The following is a 14,632-nucleotide window of genomic DNA, read 5'->3' on the forward strand; positions in this document are numbered from 1 at the left end:
TCATGTTTTGGTGAGATTCCAGAAACTTCAACTGACCAATCTGCAGAAGTAGATGATACAACCGACTGATTCTCACTGTTGCAGTTCAAATGGGATAGACACATCCATCAGTAGTGAGCTTGAAATGGGACCTGGGATGGCATCCTACCCTTATCCAGGTGTGGACCATGGGCTCGGACTTGGAGGTGCTGATTCTCATCCTGGATGCTTCCCAATCGGCTGCAAACCAGCGAGAGCTGAAGGTCACGGCCTGCTAAAGCCAGCAGGACCACATCGTCTGTGAAAAGGAGAAACCCAATCCTGCAGCCGCCAAATTGGATCCCCTCAACAAATCACACAAATCTTCCATTATTATTACGGTATTTAAAGATTGGCACGGCAGCCTGTTATTAGACAGTATCCTCACCATTTAGTTGTCCAAAACACCCCGCATGACGTTAGACCCGGCTTGGCTTGCTGTAGGTGAAGCTGGCCAGCTGCTGCCACGGTGCCAGCCTCCTGCCCCGGCTGGGCTAGCTGTAGGTGAAGCTGGCTAGCTTTGGCGGCGTTAGTCCTGCTGACTCCGTGGGGAGAAACAGCGGTGTTTTACTTGTTTGCGCCAGAAAAAGGACAGAGATCCAAATTGTCCAAGTGGAGCGGACAAAATACAGAATCCACTTAACAGTCTGCACAAGACGAGGACACATTTGATAGAGGATAGTATTTGTAAGCGTCAGGCACAAGTGGTCAGTAGCAGCACTGGACTTGGGTTTGTGTTACTCTTGACCGAATAGCAGCCTGCCCACTGCCTACTCCCCGTCGGGGAATCGAACCCCGGTCTTCCGCGTGACAGGCGGAGATACTGTCCACTATACTAACGAGGACCTCAATGTCCAGGGCGCCGCGGCACAGCTGAATAAAAAAGTAAAACGCCGGCTTCGGGAGAATGGGAGCAAAAACAGGCCTAGCGACCCAGCGATGTGGACATTTTCCTGGTCTTTGCAGTTTCCATAGTGTAGTGGTAATCACGTTTGCCTAACACGCAAAAGGTCCCCGGTTCGAAACCGGGTGGAAACACCTTCCCTCTGTCATGTTTGCACAAAATTATTGGTCAAACTTGCCGACTTTCACTGTCTGAAGAAAACGGCGAGCAAATGTCAAGGAGATATTGAAGTGGGGGTAAACAAAGGGATGCTCGCCAAGTAGCAAGGCAAAAAAAAACACCATGAAAAGCTTGAGGGCGGTGTTTCACGTTTCTCTGCAAAGTTTACAATTGGCCTTGAGAGTAAAGTGCATATCAGTTTTGTGGGGTCTCATTTTGCTAACTTCTATGTTTCATAGTCTCAGCCTGTCCTCCCAAGATTGCGGTTATACGTGAGGAAAAAGCCTTTATCGACATTCACCTATAAGTGGCGGATGCTTTTGCGCCACCCTAGTAGGGATGACCGCGAGTCAGTGCCAAGTCCCATGACATCACTCAAAGGGAGGAGAAATGGGCAAAGGCAGGTGACAGGAGAGATGGGTGTGAAGGTGGAAGGTGGGGAAAGACAGAGCAGAACACACCTCTTCGTGGTAACTGCAAAGAGGCCAACTTTCCCATTACCCTGCCCTGTGATACGTATTGGCAAGGAGTCAATGCGCTGACTCCGTGGGGAGGACACCACAAGAGTGGTTGTCACCCTGGGCAAAAAAAGAGAGTCCAACCTTTCTCGGGGAGCGCTGTTTGATTGCTGACGCTGCGTGGGAAGGCAAACAGCCTCGTATCAAATGGGTTTCGTCCCATCGGGAGAACCAGCCAAGGGACCAAGAGGGTTTGGAAACATCCCTCTTCTGGAAGACGTGACTCCTGTTTCTGCATGACCGTTCATCAGGTTTTGCAGAATCCTGCTCGGTTCGGTCATTGCCCTTGGAGCACTTTTCCTTCGGCAAGCACAAAGGGGGCGGTTGCCAGTCTCCATCCACCACTTGAAGAGCTGCTATTATAGTGAGTATTTTCAGAAGCTTATGAGTTTGCTTCACTCCTACCTACTATTACCCGGCTTGGGGAGATCTTCGTCATACTCTAGATGCATGTTAGACGTTTTAAAGTCATCTCCAAAGTCAAACAAATCGAAATTGATCATTTTGGCAAGTTTGCGGCGATCTGTTTCCGTCGTCTTATACATGGGGTGGACTTTGTGATCATCAGAATTCTAAGCTCCCAGAATTCAAGACATAATGAAATGCACTGTGGAACTTTAACACATGTTGGGATGATCACTGCGTAAAGGGGCCCGTGAACTGTGCGTGGCTTCTGCTGCTGGGGAGAGGACAGAGCAACTGATAGCTGGTGGCAGTTTTTTGCACGTTTCATGTTTATTTGAACGAGTGTCGTCCCTTGGGAACTTTGGGCACTGACAATGTAATAACTGACTTTGATCTCTGAGCTCTGATCGTGGGTTTAGGGAGGGTTATAGGTACTACTGACTATAAGTACTCCCCTTCACTGCTAATTTTAGGAGCCATGGCCTACGCATTGAATAATAAATCAACTTGAACATATTTGTTTCTGGTGTAAGAGCATCATCATACACTGATAAAGGTAAAGTGATAGAGCATGCTAAAAACTAAACAATACATTATATTTCCCAGTAGCCAGGACATCAGTGAGCAACTTAAGCCTTGAAAACCAAGCGACAGCAAATATGTAGAGTGGAAAATATATATATATATATATTTTTTTTAATCTGCCCTAAGTTCTAGGATTGATAACTGCTGCTCTGTCAGACCATGTTGGTTCTGTCAAATTGAAGGTTGGTTTATTGCTACCTGAAGGTGCCAGGCTAGCTCATAGGATGATCTCATGTTTTGGTGAGATTCCAGAAACTTCAATTGACCAATCTGCAGAAGTAGATGATACAACCGACTGATTCTCACTGTTGCAGTTCAAATGGGATAGACACATCCATCAGTAGTGAGCTTGAAATGGGACCTGGGATGGCATCCTACCCTTATCCAGGTGTGGACCATGGGCTCGGACTTGGAGGTGCTGATTCTCATCCTGGATGCTTCCCAATCGGCTGCAAACCAGCGAGAGCTGAAGGTCACGGCCTGCTAAAGCCAGCAGGACCACATCGTCTGTGAAAAGGAGAAACCCAATCCTGCAGCCGCCAAATTGGATCCCCTCAACAAATCACACAAATCTTCCATTATTATTACGGTATTTAAAGATTGGCACGGCAGCCTGTTATTAGACAGTATCCTCACCATTTAGTTGTCCAAAACACCCCGCATGACGTTAGACCCGGCTTGGCTTGCTGTAGGTGAAGCTGGCCAGCTGCTGCCACGGTGCCAGCCTCCTGCCCCGGCTGGGCTAGCTGTAGGTGAAGCTGGCTAGCTTTGGCGGCGTTAGTCCTGCTGACTCCGTGGGGAGAAACAGCGGTGTTTTACTTGTTTGCGCCAGAAAAAGGACAGAGATCCAAATTGTCCAAGTGGAGCGGACAAAACACAGAATCCACTTAACAGTCTGCACAAGACGAGGACACATTTGATAGAGGATAGTAATGAAAGGATTTGTAAGCGTCAGGCACAAGTGGTCAGTAGCAGCACTGGACTTGGGTTTGTGTTACTCTTGACCGAATAGCAGCCTGCCCACTGCCTACTCCCCGTCGGGGAATCGAACCCCGGTCTTCCGCGTGACAGGCGGAGATACTGTCCACTATACTAACGAGGACCTCAATGTCCAGGGCGCCGCGGCACACCTGAATAAAAAAGTAAAACGCCGGCTTCGGGAGAATGGGAGCAAAAACAGGCCTAGCGACCCAGCGATGTGGACATTTTCCTGGTCTTTGCAGTTTCCATAGTGTAGTGGTAATCACGTTTGCCTAACACGCAAAAGGTCCCCGGTTCGAAACCGGGTGGAAACACCTTCCCTCTGTCATGTTTGCACAAAATTATTGGTCAAACTTGCCGACTTTCACTGTCTGAAGAAAACGGCGAGCAAATGTCAAGGAGATATTGAAGTGGGGGTAAACAAAGGGATGCTCGCCAAGTAGCAAGGCAAAAAAAAAACACCATGAAAAGCTTGAGGGCGGTGTTTCATGTTTCTCTGCAAAGTTTACAATTGGCCTTGAGAGTGAAGTGCATATCAGTTTTGTGGGGTCTCATTTTGCTAACTTCTATGTTTCAGAGTCTCAGCCTGTCCTCCCAAGATTGCAGTTATACGTGAGGAAAAAGCCTTTATCGACATTCACCTATAAGTGGCGGATGCTTTTGCGCCACCCTAGTAGGGATGACCGCGAGTCAGTGCCAAGTCCCATGACATCACTCAAAGGGAGGAGAAATGGGCAAAGGCAGGTGACAGGAGAGATGGGTGTGAAGGTGGAAGGTGGGGAAAGACAGAGCAGAACACACCTCTTCGTGGTAACTGCAAAGAGGCCAACTTTCCCATTACCCTGCCCTGTGATACGTATTGGCAAGGAGTCAATGCGCTGACTCCGTGGGGAGGACACCACAAGAGTGGTTGTCACCCTGGGCAAAAAAAGAGAGTCCAACCTTTCTCGGGGAGCGCTGTTTGATTGCTGACGCTGCGTGGGAAGGCAAACAGCCTCGTATCAAATGGGTTTCGTCCCATCGGGAGAACCAGCCAAGGGACCAAGAGGGTTTGGAAACATCCCTCTTCTGGAAGACGTGACTCCTGTTTCTGCATGACCGTTCATCAGGTTTTGCAGAATCCTGCTCGGTTCGGTCATTGCCCTTGGAGCACTTTTCCTTCGGCAAGCACAAAGGGGGCGGTTGCCAGTCTCCATCCACCACTTGAAGAGCTGCTATTATAGTGAGTATTTTCAGAAGCTTATGAGTTTGCTTCACTCCTACCTACTATTACCCGGCTTGGGGAGATCTTCGTCATACTCTTGATGCATGTTAGACGTTTTAAAGTCATCTCCAAAGTCAAACAAATCGAAATTGATCATTTTGGCAAGTTTGCGGCGATCTGTTTGCGTCGTCTTATACATGGGGTGGACTTTGTGATCATCAGAATTCTAAGCTCCCAGAATTCAAGACATAATGAAATGCACTGTGGAACTTTAACACATGTTGGGATGATCACTGCGTAAAGGGGCCCGTGAACTGTGCGTGGCTTCTGCTGCTGGGGAGAGGACAGAGCAACTGATAGCTGGTGGCAGTTTTTTGCACGTTTCATGTTTATTTGAACGAGTGTCGTCCCTTGGGAACTTTGGGCACTGACAATGTAATAACTGACTTTGATCTCTGAGCTCTGATCGTGGGTTTAGGGAGGGTTATAGGTACTACTGACTATAAGTACTCCCCTTCACTGCTAATTTTAGGAGCCATGGCCTACGCATTGAATAATAAATCAACTTGAACATATTTGTTTCTGGTGTAAGAGCATCATCATACACTGATAAAGGTAAAGTGATAGAGCATGCTAAAAACTAAACAATACATTATATTTCCCAGTAGCCAGGACATCAGTGAGCAACTTAAGCCTTGAAAACCAAGCGACAGCAAATATGTAGAGTGGAAAATATATATATATATTTTTTTTTTAATCTGCCCTAAGTTCTAGGATTGATAACTGCTGCTCTGTCAGACCATGTTGGTTCTGTCAAATTGAAGGTTGGTTTATTGCTACCTGAAGGTGCCAGGCTAGCTCATAGGATGATCTCATGTTTTGGTGAGATTCCAGAAACTTCAATTGACCAATCTGCAGAAGTAGATGATACAACCGACTGATTCTCACTGTTGCAGTTCAAATGGGATAGACACATCCATCAGTAGTGAGCTTGAAATGGGACCTGGGATGGCATCCTACCCTTATCCAGGTGTGGACCATGGGCTCGGACTTGGAGGTGCTGATTCTCATCCTGGATGCTTCCCAATCGGCTGCAAACCAGCGAGAGCTGAAGGTCACGGCCTGCTAAAGCCAGCAGGACCACATCGTCTGTGAAAAGGAGAAACCCAATCCTGCAGCCGCCAAATTGGATCCCCTCAACAAATCACACAAATCTTCCATTATTATTACGGTATTTAAAGATTGGCACGGCAGCCTGTTATTAGACAGTATCCTCACCATTTAGTTGTCCAAAACACCCCGCATGACGTTAGACCCGGCTTGGCTTGCTGTAGGTGAAGCTGGCCAGCTGCTGCCACGGTGCCAGCCTCCTGCCCCGGCTGGGCTAGCTGTAGGTGAAGCTGGCTAGCTTTGGCGGCGTTAGTCCTGCTGACTCCGTGGGGAGAAACAGCGGTGTTTTACTTGTTTGCGCCAGAAAAAGGACAGAGATCCAAATTGTCCAAGTGGAGCGGACAAAACACAGAATCCACTTAACAGTCTGCACAAGACGAGGACACATTTGATAGAGGATAGTAATGAAAGGATTTGTAAGCGTCAGGCACAAGTGGTCAGTAGCAGCACTGGACTTGGGTTTGTGTTACTCTTGACCGAATAGCAGCCTGCCCACTGCCTACTCCCCGTCGGGGAATCGAACCCCGGTCTTCCGCGTGACAGGCGGAGATACTGTCCACTATACTAACGAGGACCTCAATGTCCAGGGCGCCGCGGCACAGCTTAATAAAAAAGTAAAACGCCGGCTTCGGGAGAATGGGAGAAAAAACAGCCCTAGCGACTCAGCGATGTGGACATTTTCCTGGTCTTTGCAGTTTCCATAGTGTAGTGGTAATCACGTTTGCCTAACACGCAAAAGGTCCCCGGTTCGAAACCGGGTGGAAACACCTTCCCTCTGTCATGTTTGCACAAAATTATTGGTCAAACTTGCCGACTTTCACTGTCTGAAGAAAACGGCGAGCAAATGTCAAGGAGATATTGAAGTGGGGGTAAACAAAGGGATGCTCGCCAAGTAGCAAGGCAAAAAAAAAACACCATGAAAAGCTTGAGGGCGGTGTTTCATGTTTCTCTGCAAAGTTTACAATTGGCCTTGAGAGTGAAGTGCATATCAGTTTTGTGGGGTCTCATTTTGCTAACTTCTATGTTTCAGAGTCTCAGCCTGTCCTCCCAAGATTGCAGTTATACGTGAGGAAAAAGCCTTTATCGACATTCACCTATAAGTGGCGGATGCTTTTGCGCCACCCTAGTAGGGATGACCGCGAGTCAGTGCCAAGTCCCATGACATCACTCAAAGGGAGGAGAAATGGGCAAAGGCAGGTGACAGGAGAGATGGGTGTGAAGGTGGAAGGTGGGGAAAGACAGAGCAGAACACACCTCTTCGTGGTAACTGCAAAGAAGCCAACTTTCCCATTACCCTGCCCTGTGATACGTATTGGCAAGGAGTCAATGCGCTGACTCCGTGGGGAGGACACCACAAGAGTGGTTGTCACCCTGGGCAAAAAAAGAGAGTCCAACCTTTCTCGGGGAGCGCTGTTTGATTGCTGACGCTGCGTGGGAAGGCAAACAGCCTCGTATCAAATGGGTTTCGTCCCATCGGGAGAACCAGCCAAGGGACCAAGAGGGTTTGGAAACATCCCTCTTCTGGAAGACGTGACTCCTGTTTCTGCATGACCGTTCATCAGGTTTTGCAGAATCCTGCTCGGTTCGGTCATTGCCCTTGGAGCACTTTTCCTTCGGCAAGCACAAAGGGGGCGGTTGCCAGTCTCCATCCACCACTTGAAGAGCTGCTATTATAGTGAGTATTTTCAGAAGCTTATGAGTTTGCTTCACTCCTACCTACTATTACCCGGCTTGGGGAGATCTTCGTCATACTCTTGATGCATGTTAGACGTTTTAAAGTCATCTCCAAAGTCAAACAAATCGAAATTGATCATTTTGGCAAGTTTGCGGCGATCTGTTTGCGTCGTCTTATACATGGTGTGGACTTTGTGATCATCAGAATTCTAAGCTCCCAGAATTCAAGACATAATGAAATGCACTGTGGAACTTTAACACATGTTGGGATGATCACTGCGTAAAGGGGCCCGTGAACTGTGCGTGGCTTCTGCTGCTGGGGAGAGGACAGAGCAACTGATAGCTGGTGGCAGTTTTTTGCACGTTTCATGTTTATTTGAACGAGTGTCGTCCCTTGGGAACTTTGGGCACTGACAATGTAATAACTGACTTTGATCTCTGAGCTCTGATCGTGGGTTTAGGGAGGGTTATAGGTACTACTGACTATAAGTACTCCCCTTCACTGCTAATTTTAGGAGCCATGGCCTACGCATTGAATAATAAATCAACTTGAACATATTTGTTTCTGGTGTAAGAGCATCATCATACACTGATAAAGGTAAAGTGATAGAGCATGCTAAAAACTAAACAATACATTATATTTCCCAGTAGCCAGGACATCAGTGAGCAACTTAAGCCTTGAAAACCAAGCGACAGCAAATATGTAGAGTGGAAAATATATATATATATTTTTTTTTTAATCTGCCCTAAGTTCTAGGATTGATAACTGCTGCTCTGTCAGACCATGTTGGTTCTGTCAAATTGAAGGTTGGTTTATTGCTACCTGAAGGTGCCAGGCTAGCTCATAGGATGATCTCATGTTTTGGTGAGATTCCAGAAACTTCAATTGACCAATCTGCAGAAGTAGATGATACAACCGACTGATTCTCACTGTTGCAGTTCAAATGGGATAGACACATCCATCAGTAGTGAGCTTGAAATGGGACCTGGGATGGCATCCTACCCTTATCCAGGTGTGGACCATGGGCTCGGACTTGGAGGTGCTGATTCTCATCCTGGATGCTTCCCAATCGGCTGCAAACCAGCGAGAGCTGAAGGTCACGGCCTGCTAAAGCCAGCAGGACCACATCGTCTGTGAAAAGGAGAAACCCAATCCTGCAGCCGCCAAATTGGATCCCCTCAACAAATCACACAAATCTTCCATTATTATTACGGTATTTAAAGATTGGCACGGCAGCCTGTTATTAGACAGTATCCTCACCATTTAGTTGTCCAAAACACCCCGCATGACGTTAGACCCGGCTTGGCTTGCTGTAGGTGAAGCTGGCCAGCTGCTGCCACGGTGCCAGCCTCCTGCCCCGGCTGGGCTAGCTGTAGGTGAAGCTGGCTAGCTTTGGCGGCGTTAGTCCTGCTGACTCCGTGGGGAGAAACAGCGGTGTTTTACTTGTTTGCGCCAGAAAAAGGACAGAGATCCAAATTGTCCAAGTGGAGCGGACAAAATACAGAATCCACTTAACAGTCTGCACAAGACGAGGACACATTTGATAGAGGATAGTATTTGTAAGCGTCAGGCACAAGTGGTCAGTAGCAGCACTGGACTTGGGTTTGTGTTACTCTTGACCGAATAGCAGCCTGCCCACTGCCTACTCCCCGTCGGGGAATCGAACCCCGGTCTTCCGCGTGACAGGCGGAGATACTGTCCACTATACTAACGAGGACCTCAATGTCCAGGGCGCCGCGGCACAGCTGAATAAAAAAGTAAAACGCCGGCTTCGGGAGAATGGGAGCAAAAACAGGCCTAGCGACCCAGCGATGTGGACATTTTCCTGGTCTTTGCAGTTTCCATAGTGTAGTGGTAATCACGTTTGCCTAACACGCAAAAGGTCCCCGGTTCGAAACCGGGTGGAAACACCTTCCCTCTGTCATGTTTGCACAAAATTATTGGTCAAACTTGCCGACTTTCACTGTCTGAAGAAAACGGCGAGCAAATGTCAAGGAGATATTGAAGTGGGGGTAAACAAAGGGATGCTCGCCAAGTAGCAAGGCAAAAAAAAACACCATGAAAAGCTTGAGGGCGGTGTTTCACGTTTCTCTGCAAAGTTTACAATTGGCCTTGAGAGTAAAGTGCATATCAGTTTTGTGGGGTCTCATTTTGCTAACTTCTATGTTTCATAGTCTCAGCCTGTCCTCCCAAGATTGCGGTTATACGTGAGGAAAAAGCCTTTATCGACATTCACCTATAAGTGGCGGATGCTTTTGCGCCACCCTAGTAGGGATGACCGCGAGTCAGTGCCAAGTCCCATGACATCACTCAAAGGGAGGAGAAATGGGCAAAGGCAGGTGACAGGAGAGATGGGTGTGAAGGTGGAAGGTGGGGAAAGACAGAGCAGAACACACCTCTTCGTGGTAACTGCAAAGAGGCCAACTTTCCCATTACCCTGCCCTGTGATACGTATTGGCAAGGAGTCAATGCGCTGACTCCGTGGGGAGGACACCACAAGAGTGGTTGTCACCCTGGGCAAAAAAAGAGAGTCCAACCTTTCTCGGGGAGCGCTGTTTGATTGCTGACGCTGCGTGGGAAGGCAAACAGCCTCGTATCAAATGGGTTTCGTCCCATCGGGAGAACCAGCCAAGGGACCAAGAGGGTTTGGAAACATCCCTCTTCTGGAAGACGTGACTCCTGTTTCTGCATGACCGTTCATCAGGTTTTGCAGAATCCTGCTCGGTTCGGTCATTGCCCTTGGAGCACTTTTCCTTCGGCAAGCACAAAGGGGGCGGTTGCCAGTCTCCATCCACCACTTGAAGAGCTGCTATTATAGTGAGTATTTTCAGAAGCTTATGAGTTTGCTTCACTCCTACCTACTATTACCCGGCTTGGGGAGATCTTCGTCATACTCTAGATGCATGTTAGACGTTTTAAAGTCATCTCCAAAGTCAAACAAATCGAAATTGATCATTTTGGCAAGTTTGCGGCGATCTGTTTGCGTCGTCTTATACATGGGGTGGACTTTGTGATCATCAGAATTCTAAGCTCCCAGAATTCAAGACATAATGAAATGCACTGTGGAACTTTAACACATGTTGGGATGATCACTGCGTAAAGGGGCCCGTGAACTGTGCGTGGCTTCTGCTGCTGGGGAGAGGACAGAGCAACTGATAGCTGGTGGCAGTTTTTTGCACGTTTCATGTTTATTTGAACGAGTGTCGTCCCTTGGGAACTTTGGGCACTGACAATGTAATAACTGACTTTGATCTCTGAGCTCTGATCGTGGGTTTAGGGAGGGTTATAGGTACTACTGACTATAAGTACTCCCCTTCACTGCTAATTTTAGGAGCCATGGCCTACGCATTGAATAATAAATCAACTTGAACATATTTGTTTCTGGTGTAAGAGCATCATCATACACTGATAAAGGTAAAGTGATAGAGCATGCTAAAAACTAAACAATACATTATATTTCCCAGTAGCCAGGACATCAGTGAGCAACTTAAGCCTTGAAAACCAAGCGACAGCAAATATGTAGAGTGGAAAATATATATATATATATATTTTTTTTAATCTGCCCTAAGTTCTAGGATTGATAACTGCTGCTCTGTCAGACCATGTTGGTTCTGTCAAATTGAAGGTTGGTTTATTGCTACCTGAAGGTGCCAGGCTAGCTCATAGGATGATCTCATGTTTTGGTGAGATTCCAGAAACTTCAATTGACCAATCTGCAGAAGTAGATGATACAACCGACTGATTCTCACTGTTGCAGTTCAAATGGGATAGACACATCCATCAGTAGTGAGCTTGAAATGGGACCTGGGATGGCATCCTACCCTTATCCAGGTGTGGACCATGGGCTCGGACTTGGAGGTGCTGATTCTCATCCTGGATGCTTCCCAATCGGCTGCAAACCAGCGAGAGCTGAAGGTCACGGCCTGCTAAAGCCAGCAGGACCACATCGTCTGTGAAAAGGAGAAACCCAATCCTGCAGCCGCCAAATTGGATCCCCTCAACAAATCACACAAATCTTCCATTATTATTACGGTATTTAAAGATTGGCACGGCAGCCTGTTATTAGACAGTATCCTCACCATTTAGTTGTCCAAAACACCCCGCATGACGTTAGACCCGGCTTGGCTTGCTGTAGGTGAAGCTGGCCAGCTGCTGCCACGGTGCCAGCCTCCTGCCCCGGCTGGGCTAGCTGTAGGTGAAGCTGGCTAGCTTTGGCGGCGTTAGTCCTGCTGACTCCGTGGGGAGAAACAGCGGTGTTTTACTTGTTTGCGCCAGAAAAAGGACAGAGATCCAAATTGTCCAAGTGGAGCGGACAAAACACAGAATCCACTTAACAGTCTGCACAAGACGAGGACACATTTGATAGAGGATAGTAATGAAAGGATTTGTAAGCGTCAGGCACAAGTGGTCAGTAGCAGCACTGGACTTGGGTTTGTGTTACTCTTGACCGAATAGCAGCCTGCCCACTGCCTACTCCCCGTCGGGGAATCGAACCCCGGTCTTCCGCGTGACAGGCGGAGATACTGTCCACTATACTAACGAGGACCTCAATGTCCAGGGCGCCGCGGCACAGCTGAATAAAAAAGTAAAACGCCGGCTTCGGGAGAATGGGAGCAAAAACAGGCCTAGCGACCCAGCGATGTGGACATTTTCCTGGTCTTTGCAGTTTCCATAGTGTAGTGGTAATCACGTTTGCCTAACACGCAAAAGGTCCCCGGTTCGAAACCGGGTGGAAACACCTTCCCTCTGTCATGTTTGCACAAAATTATTGGTCAAACTTGCCGACTTTCACTGTCTGAAGAAAACGGCGAGCAAATGTCAAGGAGATATTGAAGTGGGGGTAAACAAAGGGATGCTCGCCAAGTAGCAAGGCAAAAAAAAACACCATGAAAAGCTTGAGGGCGGTGTTTCACGTTTCTCTGCAAAGTTTACAATTGGCCTTGAGAGTAAAGTGCATATCAGTTTTGTGGGGTCTCATTTTGCTAACTTCTATGTTTCATAGTCTCAGCCTGTCCTCCCAAGATTGCGGTTATACGTGAGGAAAAAGCCTTTATCGACATTCACCTATAAGTGGCGGATGCTTTTGCGCCACCCTAGTAGGGATGACCGCGAGTCAGTGCCAAGTCCCATGACATCACTCAAAGGGAGGAGAAATGGGCAAAGGCAGGTGACAGGAGAGATGGGTGTGAAGGTGGAAGGTGGGGAAAGACAGAGCAGAACACACCTCTTCGTGGTAACTGCAAAGAGGCCAACTTTCCCATTACCCTGCCCTGTGATACGTATTGGCAAGGAGTCAATGCGCTGACTCCGTGGGGAGGACACCACAAGAGTGGTTGTCACCCTGGGCAAAAAAAGAGAGTCCAACCTTTCTCGGGGAGCGCTGTTTGATTGCTGACGCTGCGTGGGAAGGCAAACAGCCTCGTATCAAATGGGTTTCGTCCCATCGGGAGAACCAGCCAAGGGACCAAGAGGGTTTGGAAACATCCCTCTTCTGGAAGACGTGACTCCTGTTTCTGCATGACCGTTCATCAGGTTTTGCAGAATCCTGCTCGGTTCGGTCATTGCCCTTGGAGCACTTTTCCTTCGGCAAGCACAAAGGGGGCGGTTGCCAGTCTCCATCCACCACTTGAAGAGCTGCTATTATAGTGAGTATTTTCAGAAGCTTATGAGTTTGCTTCACTCCTACCTACTATTACCCGGCTTGGGGAGATCTTCGTCATACTCTAGATGCATGTTAGACGTTTTAAAGTCATCTCCAAAGTCAAACAAATCGAAATTGATCATTTTGGCAAGTTTGCGGCGATCTGTTTGCGTCGTCTTATACATGGGGTGGACTTTGTGATCATCAGAATTCTAAGCTCCCAGAATTCAAGACATAATGAAATGCACTGTGGAACTTTAACACATGTTGGGATGATCACTGCGTAAAGGGGCCCGTGAACTGTGCGTGGCTTCTGCTGCTGGGGAGAGGACAGAGCAACTGATAGCTGGTGGCAGTTTTTTGCACGTTTCATGTTTATTTGAACGAGTGTCGTCCCTTGGGAACTTTGGGCACTGACAATGTAATAACTGACTTTGATCTCTGAGCTCTGATCGTGGGTTTAGGGAGGGTTATAGGTACTACTGACTATAAGTACTCCCCTTCACTGCTAATTTTAGGAGCCATGGCCTACGCATTGAATAATAAATCAACTTGAACATATTTGTTTCTGGTGTAAGAGCATCATCATACACTGATAAAGGTAAAGTGATAGAGCATGCTAAAAACTAAACAATACATTATATTTCCCAGTAGCCAGGACATCAGTGAGCAACTTAAGCCTTGAAAACCAAGCGACAGCAAATATGTAGAGTGGAAAATATATATATATATATATTTTTTTTAATCTGCCCTAAGTTCTAGGATTGATAACTGCTGCTCTGTCAGACCATGTTGGTTCTGTCAAATTGAAGGTTGGTTTATTGCTACCTGAAGGTGCCAGGCTAGCTCATAGGATGATCTCATGTTTTGGTGAGATTCCAGAAACTTCAATTGACCAATCTGCAGAAGTAGATGATACAACCGACTGATTCTCACTGTTGCAGTTCAAATGGGATAGACACATCCATCAGTAGTGAGCTTGAAATGGGACCTGGGATGGCATCCTACCCTTATCCAGGTGTGGACCATGGGCTCGGACTTGGAGGTGCTGATTCTCATCCTGGATGCTTCCCAATCGGCTGCAAACCAGCGAGAGCTGAAGGTCACGGCCTGCTAAAGCCAGCAGGACCACATCGTCTGTGAAAAGGAGAAACCCAATCCTGCAGCCGCCAAATTGGATCCCCTCAACAAATCACACAAATCTTCCATTATTATTACGGTATTTAAAGATTGGCACGGCAGCCTGTTATTAGACAGTATCCTCACCATTTAGTTGTCCAAAACACCCCGCATGACGTTAGACCCGGCTTGGCTTGCTGTAGGTGAAGCTGGCCAGCTGCTGCCACGGTGCCAGCCTCCTGCCCCGGCTGGG

At 47.6% G+C, this 14,632-nt stretch overlaps 10 non-coding genes across 10 annotated transcripts; 5 read left to right on the forward strand and 5 right to left on the reverse strand.

Moving 5' to 3' along the window:
* Positions 1-791: 791 nt before the first annotated feature.
* trnad-guc (transfer RNA aspartic acid (anticodon GUC)) lies at positions 792-863 on the reverse strand. Its single transcript has one exon. It is a non-coding gene; the product is annotated as a tRNA-Asp (tRNA).
* A 120-nt stretch (positions 864-983) lies between these two features.
* On the forward strand, positions 984-1,056 carry trnav-aac (transfer RNA valine (anticodon AAC)). Its single transcript has one exon. It is a non-coding gene; the product is annotated as a tRNA-Val (tRNA).
* Positions 1,057-3,619: 2,563 nt separating this feature from the next.
* On the reverse strand, positions 3,620-3,691 carry trnad-guc (transfer RNA aspartic acid (anticodon GUC)). Its single transcript has one exon. It is a non-coding gene; the product is annotated as a tRNA-Asp (tRNA).
* Positions 3,692-3,811: 120 nt separating this feature from the next.
* trnav-aac (transfer RNA valine (anticodon AAC)) lies at positions 3,812-3,884 on the forward strand. Its single transcript has one exon. It is a non-coding gene; the product is annotated as a tRNA-Val (tRNA).
* A 2,562-nt stretch (positions 3,885-6,446) lies between these two features.
* Positions 6,447-6,518, reverse strand: trnad-guc (transfer RNA aspartic acid (anticodon GUC)). Its single transcript has one exon. It is a non-coding gene; the product is annotated as a tRNA-Asp (tRNA).
* Positions 6,519-6,638: 120 nt separating this feature from the next.
* trnav-aac (transfer RNA valine (anticodon AAC)) lies at positions 6,639-6,711 on the forward strand. Its single transcript has one exon. It is a non-coding gene; the product is annotated as a tRNA-Val (tRNA).
* A 2,553-nt stretch (positions 6,712-9,264) lies between these two features.
* trnad-guc (transfer RNA aspartic acid (anticodon GUC)) lies at positions 9,265-9,336 on the reverse strand. The gene has a single exon. It is a non-coding gene; the product is annotated as a tRNA-Asp (tRNA).
* Positions 9,337-9,456: 120 nt separating this feature from the next.
* trnav-aac (transfer RNA valine (anticodon AAC)) lies at positions 9,457-9,529 on the forward strand. Its single transcript has one exon. It is a non-coding gene; the product is annotated as a tRNA-Val (tRNA).
* Positions 9,530-12,092: 2,563 nt separating this feature from the next.
* trnad-guc (transfer RNA aspartic acid (anticodon GUC)) lies at positions 12,093-12,164 on the reverse strand. Its single transcript has one exon. It is a non-coding gene; the product is annotated as a tRNA-Asp (tRNA).
* A 120-nt stretch (positions 12,165-12,284) lies between these two features.
* trnav-aac (transfer RNA valine (anticodon AAC)) lies at positions 12,285-12,357 on the forward strand. The gene has a single exon. It is a non-coding gene; the product is annotated as a tRNA-Val (tRNA).
* The last annotated feature ends 2,275 nt before the right edge of the window (positions 12,358-14,632 follow it).

This window comes from Aulostomus chinensis, chromosome 20, assembly GCF_037954235.1.
Source record: "Aulostomus chinensis isolate RoL2024-O1b breed Wild chromosome 20, RoL_Achi_v1.0, whole genome shotgun sequence".
NCBI classification, from domain to species: domain Eukaryota; kingdom Metazoa; phylum Chordata; class Actinopteri; order Syngnathiformes; family Aulostomidae; genus Aulostomus; species Aulostomus chinensis.